Here is a 12,655-nt window from a genome sequence, read left to right on the forward strand (position 1 = left end):
AGTTTTTTTAAGTTACTTCCTCTTATTTCAAACAAAAAACGACTTGGCGCATGTAGCATATCGCGTGATCGCACTCGATTTGATTATAGTTTTTCAAGTTACTTCCTCTTATTTCAAAACAAAAAACAAAACAAAACAAAACAAAACAAAAACCAGATTTATCAGTAACGCGCATAGTATACACTGGATTTCCTGCAATTTAGAAATATCAACCGATGTTACCAGCGCGGCTCCACTATCGCCACTTAGTCTACTATCTGAACGAGAAGACATTTGATGAAAGTTTGGCGTCGTTTCCCATTTGAATTTAAAATGCCTCTGTAACTGTTTGCTAATGAATATGGTTCTTTCCTGTTTCCTCACGCCGTCTGCATTACAGATTTACTGCTCTGGTTGATGTCATTCATGTTTTGCTAAAACTTGAATTTTTATAAATATTTGTTTCTTCAAAAGATTTTAAAAAGATATTTCTGTTCTCTTATTTTAATTTTCTGTGTATTTGTTTCAATAAAACGAGTCATACTGTGGTGGAATTATTTACTTAACGGCTTTTACCATTTTATCTTTGAGGGCCAAGGTACGCATTTTGCACAAATACTTACTCCCGCCCGTGTATGTTATAATTCAAAAAAATCAATAACTCCGTGCTTTTTATAATTGACACATACATGTTTATCAGCTAATATGAATAACCAGATTAGATTTCAAGATTGCCCGTCTTAATGACATTACAAACAAAGCCAAAATTCAGTATTAAACTTTGATATTTAACTGCAGTTTGGTTAAGTGTATAAAGGACGGTCAGCGAGTTATACAGTTTTATGCGTGCAACCCCTTTAGATCAGTTACGTGCCCTTGAGCCTGCATTGTCATCATCGTGTTTGGATGTCGGTCGTAAGGAAGTTACCTGGTATTCGCTGAGATATACTGGTATATGTATTAATGCAAATTTGCAGATAATAAAATATTTTCTTTCTATTTTGTTTAAATACTGTATTTGCACATTGATTAAAACGTCTTTGTTTGGAATTTCTCACAATGGTCCCATTGCTCTCGCCCCTCGCATGCCCGGATTAGGCTGTATTCACAAAAGCTGCAGGAATTTAGGGGGAGTTGAACATTCTGCGGGTGTACAAAGTCACTTAAAATCAGTATATAAAAATGCATTTCAAGTTCATGCAGTGACTAAAATGTTCACATTCTCATCGTAGAATAACACAAAACTAAAACTTTGAGCAGTAAAGATTCTAATTTAAATGAAAATATTGTGAATAAGTGGAAGTTTTAATTTATTTCCGCATTTGCGATTATTACACCCATTTTGGGGTGCTTTACGGCAGGTTTCATTGACCTGTCAAGATTTGGATTAACTGGAGTCGGCTTAGACTAATAAATCCAAAAAGATCCACTCCATTTAAGAGCTTGCCTTAGTAATATGGCTCTACAGACTGCCGACAACATTTCTATAACACTACAGAATATGCATGTGTGGGTCGAAAAAGAATAATGTCGAAAATCTAGCTGCGCAATGTATGTTTATTTTTTCTGTGCGTACATCTCTAATAAGTATTCGGCTTAGAGGGTTCAAGAGTTTGATCCTATGGAAGGACGAATTTGAAAATTTTAGGTATTGAGGGGTATTTGAAAAAAATTCAATCGTGATTCCTCCAGAGAGATTCCTCCTCGTCTCTCCCCTTCCCACATTATTTGTTAATGCAGCCTGCGAATGCATCATTAAGGATGTCATAAACATTTACTATTTGTTTTTCTGTGATGGGTGTAAATATGTCAGGACTTACTAGAGATAGTAGCCATAATAAATAACTTGAATGTTGTCGTGTACCAGGGAGCAACCTACACTGGTCCACTTTGCAAACAGGAGGTTCATTCGTGGCTGATCAATAATGATTAAACTGTGTGCGTGATGGTCACTGATAAACCCAACCGATTGAAACCTTGTACCGCAATACACTTTAGATCAATCTATTGGAAAGACGTAATGCCATGCTTCTTTCTTTCGGATCATCCACACATCGTAGAGCCCACTTGCACATCTATACTTGCTCTCAGAAATCGTACAAAGGGGACCAGTAGAGCTATAAATCCAGGTAGAAATTCAGTGAATCCTCAATCGGATTCCAACTCATAATCTACGCAATCTAGTTTCTAAGACAGATTTGAGTGTTACTTTAAAAACAGATTAAACACCTTCTTACAAGCTCTAACATTTCCATCGATTTCGCAGATTCACAAGACTAAAAACGAAAGATTAAAATCAGGAAAGCAAGCTCATCTCCTCAATAAAATTCACAATTGCAACTACCTGGGAACTCCATCGGCAAACCAAACTCAGCTGCCGAATCATCAAAGACCGTATATCTCAAATCTTGGTGGTCCTCTGACCATAAATCAACCTAGCTGTTTTGACGAAATCACCAGTCTTCAGGAATGTGACAAACATTTCGCAACCAGAGCGCATGAGCATACAATAAATTGCAATGCACTGGAAGAAGATCCGATTTTGATAGTACATAAATATTTCTCAAAATACGAATGTATAAAAAGCCCAAAGAGCTGCAGTGGTATGTCCTTAAATAATTTTCCTGCTTATGCTAAATAATTTACTTCATGAATGTTTCAGAAGTGGATGTGAGAGTAAAATGGACAAGTCTCAGCAGATTCACTTGTTATGAGTTGCATAGCTGTAAATCGAACACCAGCACTCATTCAAATCACCTGAAACCCACTAGTGTATTTATGTGTGCTTTTATCAATCAATAGAGAACATCAAAACTTATATATGAAAGGTGGAGAAATTTTATTTTTAAAAGTTTTTGATAGAAAATACACATTTGCCTTAAAAATTTGAGATTGAAAAGTTACTCTTAAGAATATTTGAATATATTTAGAGAATGTACCATTTCTTTTGTTACCAACAGCAATATACTTGAAATACATTTAGATATTGTAGGAAATTTCAGGGAAGAAAATGCATAACTTTGAAGATTACATTCTATCTTTAGGAGTTTCAACTATTATAAAATATCCCAAAGCATATGCTTGAGACAAGTTAGGGATTCTCTGAGAATATCGCTGTTGATCAACTGAGAATGAGTTGACAACAGGCAGCACGCTAACCCTGTAAAGTTTACAGCGCGTTTACATAGATACAAAATAAACTCAGTCTGTTAGACTTTGCACATGCAAAGGACACATACTCTCTCATGAATAAACATTCAATACATATATTAAATTGTACCATTGTTAACTATGACAGGACACCTACAAGCTACCCAATGTTATCATGACAGAGGTTAAGGGCAAAATCGATGGCACAGTGAAAGAGGGGCATATCTCCTATGTTTTAACACTGGGAATATGCCCCAAGAGGCGATTGAAATAACCTTCTCTGAGCCATGGATAAAATTCTGGATTGCTATATCACATCAAAATGTCACTGTATCGATATAAAGCAATACTATGCAGGATTATACTTCAGAAAACATCACTGCTTTGTACATCTCACATTAGAGTACATTGCACAGTCTGATTATTGCATTTCGTCATACGTGTACACAAATCATTCCTAAAATGTGAGATGTGACAGTACTTGTTTGGCTTTGGCTCAACAGGAAAACAAATTGCTATGAAAACAGATGTAAAAACAGGAATGTTGACAAAGTCATGTTTTAAAAGATCTAAGGACCTATTAAACATTACCTGTGAACAAAAGTTTTTTTAGTTTAAGCCTACAGTTCTAAGTAATCATGGTTCTTTCTATTTTCAGAAGAATGTGGCGACTGGATTGGACCCAAGAACTTCTAGAATTTGCAGTATTCATTTCCAATTTCTGAAACTTTTTCCCATGCGTTTGTCATCAGTGTTTCTCTTCAAGCTTCATTAGCTGTAACTTTTCATGTTTCTAAATTATTGTAGTTCTGACTAAAAAGTTCAGTTTCTTCATTCTAATCCCTAAATAACAATGAACAACTTACTGTTCAACTTGCTAAGACAGCACTTGTTGTGTAATCACAGTCTGTCTGGTGTAATGGTTGACACATTAATTTCAGTAAAAACAGGGATCCATTTGCCAATGACAACACTGCATACTGCACTGAATGTTTGCTGTTTGTAAGCACGATACATTTTTATCATACATAATGGGATAGAACACAACAGACTTGTTTCCAAAAACAAAAATCAGGTAAACGCAATCAAAAGTTACAGCTACTGTCACTTTAATAGAGTAACGGCTGCAGATTCTAGAGTTCAAAGGTCATTGTACAAGTGTTCTCCTGGTGTACCAGTGCACTAATAATATATTGATTATTTGAGGACAGCAGAAATGAAATGTCTCTAAACTATGTAACTATGGTTCTTAAAACCATGGAAAAGACACAAAATGCGTTAAAGGTTTGGTAACAGTACATTTTCTCAATCATGAATCACAAAAACGTACCTATGATTTCCATGTTAATTGAGGCACTAATGTTGATAAACACATTATATCTAAAAAATTCAATTAAAATGTTGGGTAACATAACAAGCTTGCATTGAAACATTACTACACAAATCACACACAACATGCCATACAGTGGCCCCCCTCTACCAACCCAACACAAATACAACAACTCTATGTCTGTGTATGTACCTTGTAAATGGGTTATATCCATGTATGTGGCTATCACCATCGCAATACATTAAATTTTGAAACTATATTTCCAAAAGACTGTTTAAGTTGCTCAATTTGGACCTCTCCCTCGATTGCAATTTTTGACTATGCACACCTTATAGTGATCTGTTTCTTGGCCGACCAAGACAACTTCTTCCAATCATGTAAATTTATATATTTGAGTGTGCACTTAAATCACATGGTCACTTGCAGGAGGTTCTTCAATACACATTCTGCTTAAAATAGGTAAAGGATGTGGAATTTTGCAAAAAGCGCTCAATAATATGCAAAAATTTACCATCTGATGGAAGTATGATATCGCATAACTGCAGCAGTATGTCACATGACAGAAAGAGCTATGGCATTAATAGTCAGGACAAAGGAATTTCTACACGGAGTTAGTGAAGTGCAAAATACATATTTTATACAAACATATCACTCTTATTCATAAAATCCAATGATGGAAAAATTTAAGATATAACATTATACTTGTGAATCTTCTTTTCATGGTTCTAAAATTTCACAATTATATATGTATCCATTCTGTTGTTCATAAATATAACACTAATATTTGTTACCATTATAATCTCTAATGGTCAGCCACATTTGTCATTTGAATGCCATGTGTACTGTGATAGTCTACCAGTTTGGACTCCTAGAGGAGATATACTTAGCAGTCAGCCTCGCATTAATCAAAGAGTAGGGGATAGTTTTGGAGGACCCTTGGAAGTAAATATGAAATTGAAAACTGCTGGAATAGCTAGAAACTTTAAAATGAATCTTTGATGTTGATGATTATGCCTGGTAGGTAATAAATTCATTGAAAAGGAACAAATGATATATTACTGCATCATACTGGCAACTGTTTTTCTCACAAGGAAAATCAAGTAAAGGCAAGCTTCTACAGTAGCTACATGTCAGCAAACTAGGCAATTTATGTTTGTTCTTACATTCCAAGAGAAATAACTTTTCAGCAGAATTTGACTCCCACTGCAGTTTGCAATAATTGAGAAATACATGGTGTTTGATTCTTGATTGGGTGAATCATGCTGTTAAAATGGTAGCAGCAGTGTGATAAATCTTGCATGTAACTGTAAGGCCAAGCAGGTACTTTGTGGACATGGAAGGGAAAGCAGCCTAGCTTTTAACAGTGCTATGTGAGACACAATCCCTGGTTTTGTAAAAGTACACATTGTTGTTCATATTGTGCAGAAAGGTTCAGCCTCTTGTGGCTGATGATGACGCAGCATGATCTAAACCAAATTCTACCCTGCCAATGCGATATTACAATCAATAACCACAGCAACTGTGAAATATTTCTGTATTGCTGTACAAAGAGTATATCCTCTTTTTCGGTTAAAACAGCTTTGGGGAACCCTGGCACCTAAGATGAAATAGTTCTCAAAGTTTGTACTTCATGAGAATCCCAGCTTAATAAATGTGTTCCCTTTGTTATTAAAACAGGATATGCAAATTAAAACGACAATTCAGCCCAGAGGAATAAAAAAGTGTGAGTTGCCTTAAAATTCTCCAATCATGAATCCTATGTACAAAAGTATATTTACAATTAAAAGCTTTATGGATACAATTCCACATATATTCAGTTTTGTTGATTTTCTTTCACATCTAATTAGATGTGGACTAACAGTTCCCTGTACACCTAAAATTGTTGATACATTTAAAAAACTTGACTAGATCAAACATATATATTCAACGAGTAAAAGATATTATTAATATTCAGTGAATTATACTGAATACCATAATGAAATTTCTTAAAAATTTCTTGAAAATTATGTTTTACTCTCAAAATATCATTGGATCTGTGATACAATACAAAATGTTCTGAGATCATTGACATCAATTGTTTACACAAAGAAATGCTGTGTTTGTGATAGTGTATACAAAGTGAATGTAGTAACAGTACAAAAGATTGCCTGTCTAATCTGAATGTAAATTTTGGAATGTTTAAAACTTCTTGCCACTTTCAAAGTTGCAATTTGTGTCACTTCTTTTAGCTTCTTTACCCAATTAAAATTGTTACTGTATAGCAGCTGGCTAGATACTATTGATTCAGCGAGAACTCCCATTCCAACAGCAGATGTTACAAGTCGTCATACACAATATAGGATTTTTGAGTACCAGTGATGACTGGAAAACTATTCAAAAATTGCTATGACAGCTGACCTTTAAACTTCGGACAAGAGCATTTCTATTCTCATTGTGATTCTATAGTTACAAATAATTATGCGAAATATGAGTATTTATATGAAAAAATAGATCTTTTCACATTCAGTCCTGGGATGACTCTATCAGCCATAGATAAACAAGTTCTGTGAATTTTGCAAGAATTGTTGATTCTGTTAGCCTACATGAGCAACATCTGACATACAAAATCTTGCACAGGTATTACAGCCCTATGTCATCCTATTCACTATATCAAACACATTTCTTATTGCTACAGGGCTACCAACCCATTAAAGCTACACTGGGAAAGGGGTGGGAAGTGAGAGCCATTTTAAAGTTGCCATCCATCATTATGTCTCACACAATGAGGTAGGGACAATTGCTTGTTGACATGGTTACTCAAAGATCTCAATACCACCTTCCTCTTCATATGAAATGCCTTGACTTTGTATAATTGCAGCCAGCATGCTTTCAATTTTGCTGTTTTGTTGTTGAAGAACTTTCACCCGTATTCTAAGATTATTGACAGTGGAAGTCAAAGCCTCTTGGTTTCCAAGCACTTCATCAATGGGTCCCTAGCAACAGTGAGGGAAATAAAGAACAACGTTTGATTGGTTGAAAGTTCTTTTAGTGTTAGTGTTTCAATGGCGCCCTCCATAGTTCATGTTAAACAGCAATGAGAGAGTTTGCAATGCAGTCATGATATCCAGGAGCTTCTCATTACATCAAATAGCATTGGTTGCTGTATATCCTTTCACATATATGCAGTCTACTTCCCCATGCACGTGTTTTCCCTAGCAAAAATATTCTAAAATTATAATTTGCACTACAACAAGGACATAACTACCAGCACCTTGTTTGGCGATATCAAAATGTGGAGTCGGTTATCATATGTTACGGAATTTCTAAGAATTCTGTATATTGTATTAACCAGGGGTGACTTCCTTTATCAGTGTCTGTTCCAACTACCCCGTGACGGATAGAAAATACATAAGCTTAGAAAATACTCAATACTTACCAAATCGAGTCTCAAAGCTTTGGCAATGATGGAGCTGAAATGACACTTGTACCAGCAAAATAGAAAGACAGCCTCGTAATGGGGTTCTTGTAGACGTACTTTGGTTCAATCGTCTCTTTTCGAACAATAAACTTCCGCTGGATAAATTGTGGAATCAGTTGTTCTACATCTAATGCTAACCTGGAAATGACATAATCACAAAAATTTCAATTTCTGGCCGTGAAATTTGTCAGTGTATGTACATCATTGGCATTGTACATTGTATTGTTTTGTTCTTGAGGACTTTGTCTTCGCAGTTCCTTGCAAACAAGCTCCTGCAATATGTCTTTTCATATGATGGTGAATTGATTTCTCTCTTTAGAAGGACCCTTGTACCTTAATCATAAAATTATTATATCTACAATTAATTGAATAATTTGGAAATTAATTTCTATGATTTTCAAAGGAACAGAATATGCTGCTTTGGTTAGATTCATCTGCAATTTGTCTTGGTCTGAACATCTTTTATAATGGCAGTAGTTTATGTTGTGTATATGGAGTAAATTCAATTTTTTGGTCAATAAATCTTTTCAATTATTATTTATTATTTTAAATATACATGAAGACAGAAATACACTGATACAAACAGCTCATTACACTATACATATGAATAGCACTGGGAGATAATAAACTATGGTAATTACCCAAGAATACAAAAATAATATCTCACAATGAGGCGAAATAAAAGAGAAAATTGACACTGTTCTTGGTGACAATTTGATTGATTGATTTGCCTATTACTGGACAGCAACATCCTTGTGTAAAGTTTCCTTGCAAGACTCACTTTGCAGTTCTACTTATATGGATCACAGCAAAAATACATACATGTAGATTGATAAAGTTTGAATCGACTTGAACACAGACTGATTAAACTTCAAGGGTTGTCACTGTTTCAATAACATTAAATACAAAACCATAAATATGTGCCCTTGAACCTTTATGTCGCCTACGTGTTTTGTTTGTCGATCATAAGGACATTACCTGGTCTTGTCTTGGTTTTCGCAGTTTCACTGCTTTCCAAATTTGTTGCAATGTACAAATATTTCATGTCTTTGGGGAGGGAAATGTCAAAGATGCTTAACACTCACTGAGATCTACAGGTAAATTCGTCAAAATGGCTGCTACTTTGTTGAAGTTGTCGTGTGCCGTAGACGAACCTAACCCAGACAAATATGTCCATGGCTGATCAACCTTCATACACTGTGTGCGTGATTCTCGACGCTAATATAACTTTATCGATTTTTATCTTTTAACGTGACACGCTTTTGATTTACAGACTTTCGAACAATGTCGTCTTTCTTAACTTCGGAGATAAACCCTTAGTTATGACACCCTGCTCAAGACACTATACAAACATGCGTACAGGTTCTAATTTGTTTACCAGTAGTTGACTACATGGATATTTAGGAGCTGGACTTCCCTTCCTTCGCACCAACAAAAAAACTCTTTTTCAAAATGGCGAGTCTAAAATGCGCGAGCACAGGGACTGTTCTTCAATGTATCAGCACTAAATGTACCCTAAATTTAATAACTAGTCTCAGACTGGTAACTATATATTGTCATTTTATTTCAACTGCAATCATAATGCTGGAAACATGCGGACCGCCTGTCATACATGTAGGGTTATTTGAGAGATATGATATGTTTGCCAACTTCTGCAATGGCAAACAATAAAGTTTGTCTTCGAGAGCTCAAAACGTTTCCTTTAGAGTAAGTTTGAGTCTTTGGAAATCACAAATGTGTCTGCAGAAGGCCAGTTTGTGTCTCTGCAAGTGAGAATTTAATGTACTTGTATCTATGCTTCTGTGGAAGTTTTGAACACTATTTTCAAAACAGATCATACACCTTCCAAGTTGTAACATATCTATCCACTTGGCCGATTCACGAGACTAAAATCAAAAGAATTGACTAAAATTACAAGAGATGACTAAAATTAAAAGAATTTACATTAGGGAAAGTCATACATCTCAAATCTTAGTGGTCCTCTCACCATCAAACAACCAAGTTGCGTTTCGATGTAATCACCGGTCTTTAGGAATATGAGGTGATCGTCATAAAGACAAACATTTCACAACCAGAGCGCATGGGCAATCAATAAATCGCAATGCCCTGGAAGGTGATCAGATTTTGATGATACATAAATGTTTCTCAAAATATTAATATACAAAAGCCTCCAGAGTTGCAGTGTTATGTCCTTACATGATTTTCCTATTTATGCCAAAAACATAACAAGCAAAGTCGTCCATATATACGAGGGTGACCCAAGCGCATAGTGTAGCTACCTTTGAATTTGCTGCTGTTTCTAGTAATAAATTATTCCTCCTTCGCGGAAAAGACAAACTATCCCCTGTCATTCAGCTATCGTGACGTGCATGACCTGGAGGATACGCCACAATTAGAATAGCAGGAGACTACTGCAATATTATATTCATGTTTTGATAGTGTTAAAGTTTAAAAAGCAGCACTACAAACTCATTATAGGAACTTCCAGTTTTAGCAGTGTGACTGTGTGTAGCTAGGCACTCTGCATGCAGTGACGAAATCGACAGAAGACGGCGAGCAGTCGAGCACATCACAAGATGACAAACATCACGGCTGACTTGAAGCATGTTTGTAAGGTTACATCTGATTAGTCGATTTTCACTATTCACAGCACTTTAAGGAGTTCATTTGTATTATTCAGTTTTAACGGTAAGATTCTGCCAACCAATTGGATAACAACTTCCAAATCGCTGCAAATCGGCCAAAACATTATCGTGTCGTTGCATGCGACATAGACGATGCAACTGAACTGGGTGACGATCGCAGTGATATTGGGGAAGCGCTTCCTAGAAGGCAAATTCAACATCAACACTGCCCCTAAAATGTTAAGTCTGTCCCCTTAATATTGAGGAATGGCGCACAAAGTGCCCCTTTCAATGAACATGCAGAGACAACTCTGCTGATGTAATGGTTGACACATTAATGTCAGTAAAAACAAGGATCAATTTGTCAATGACAACATTGCATACTGCACTACTGGACTGAATGTATGTTTGCAAGCGAAATACTACCATGACATAATATAACCGATAATAATCTAGCAAGGTACATCAGGTCTTTACTATTACTGTATTACATTTTGCAAATACATCTATTTGTACTTAACTCTTACTAAACTCAATACTTGCCGTATAGCATGAAGCTAGAAACGCACTTTGAATAACTTTGAGAGGGGGACTTCATGATCACAGCATGTCAGAAGGGGAGATTTGAACGCATTGTGAAAAAATCTGAGAATCTTTTTTTTTATTCTGTCGCACCCCAACCCTCAAGAGGTGTTTGTGTGCGCAGCTTTACACAAGCAATGATGGGGGCATGAAATATTTGTCATCTTAAAAGGGTGGTCATCAATATGTCGGTGCAATGGATAAGGGGTTCACTTATTTTGACTGATGCACAAGAAGGATTAGCCGGCCCGCCCAAACCCATGATAACTGAACGCTCCTCTATGGTCCATCAGCTAAGTTGACAGCTGTACACGGTTACTGGAAAAGACTGAGAGTAGCCTAACCTGAACCTTTCTGCGTATAAAACGCCTTTCTTTTTCTTAAGTAAACAACAGCAACTTAACTGCGAATCTCCTTTTTGAAAATACATTCTCACTCACTCACTCACTCACTCACTCATCCATCCACTCACCCACTCACTCTATGAAACTACATTTGACTTATTTGGTGAGGAATGTCGTAGGAAGTCTGTGTTAGAGCCGAAATGCGCGGACATACACACGACGTACAGTGATGTAAGTCTTTCACCTTTTATATAACTGTTATTTTGGCCTCAACTATTGCATCCAATGAAAACATGTAATGTGTCATGTTTTCCTGTGTTTCGCTAAACTGCTAATGAGACTTTTAATTACAATATTGTTTTCCTAGTCAGCTACCATAGGACAGCCAATTTTGACCTACCAGGTTCAAGCATCTGGAAAAGGTGCTAAAGGCGTACGATATATATATATTGACGAGATAAATATTGAGAACAGCAGGAATAAGAGAGGTGTGACTGACCCAACCTGTTCATTTTCTGTGTGGGAAAAAGTGGGAATGATGTTTATATCATACATAACGGGAAAGCACAAAACAGACTTGTTTCCAAAAACAAAAAATAGTAAAATGCAATCAAAGTTACAGCTAGTGTCTTTTTAATGAAGTAATAGTCTAGTCGGAAGGTAGGGTTCCCATGCACCCCATGGATGTATTTTTTTAACCTACATTTTTGTAATCCTTAGGGTCTATATTTAATGAATTTTGATGTTCCCAAAATCAAATCGTGTCCCATGGGATTCATTTGGCGCCATCTTGGCCGCCAACTTGGCCGCCATCTTGGATTTCAACAATGGGGTAGGGGTCACGTATCTACCGCTCGACGGAAACAGAAACAATAAAATACTATAAACGTTACATTTTTAGAAAGCCAAGATCATGGCCTTTTCATTGATATATAACTTAATAGGGATTAATTAATATTCGAACGTCGATTAGACTTTATATCGGCCATTGGCCGTAAATCGTAAAATTTGCTAAATTTCACACCCAATAATTAAGTTCCCGTTCCTCCAAACAATTTTTCATAAGGTATTTATATATTTTTTGGAAGAACTGAGTGCAATAAACAAGAAAAACAACATTAAAAGTATGTGTCTTGAGATTTAGTGGGTGCATGAGCTTGTTTTCTTATTACGCGGTATGCCACATATC

The sequence above is a fragment of the Ptychodera flava genome, chromosome 10 (assembly GCF_041260155.1).
Source record: "Ptychodera flava strain L36383 chromosome 10, AS_Pfla_20210202, whole genome shotgun sequence".
In the NCBI taxonomy this organism is placed as follows: domain Eukaryota; kingdom Metazoa; phylum Hemichordata; class Enteropneusta; family Ptychoderidae; genus Ptychodera; species Ptychodera flava.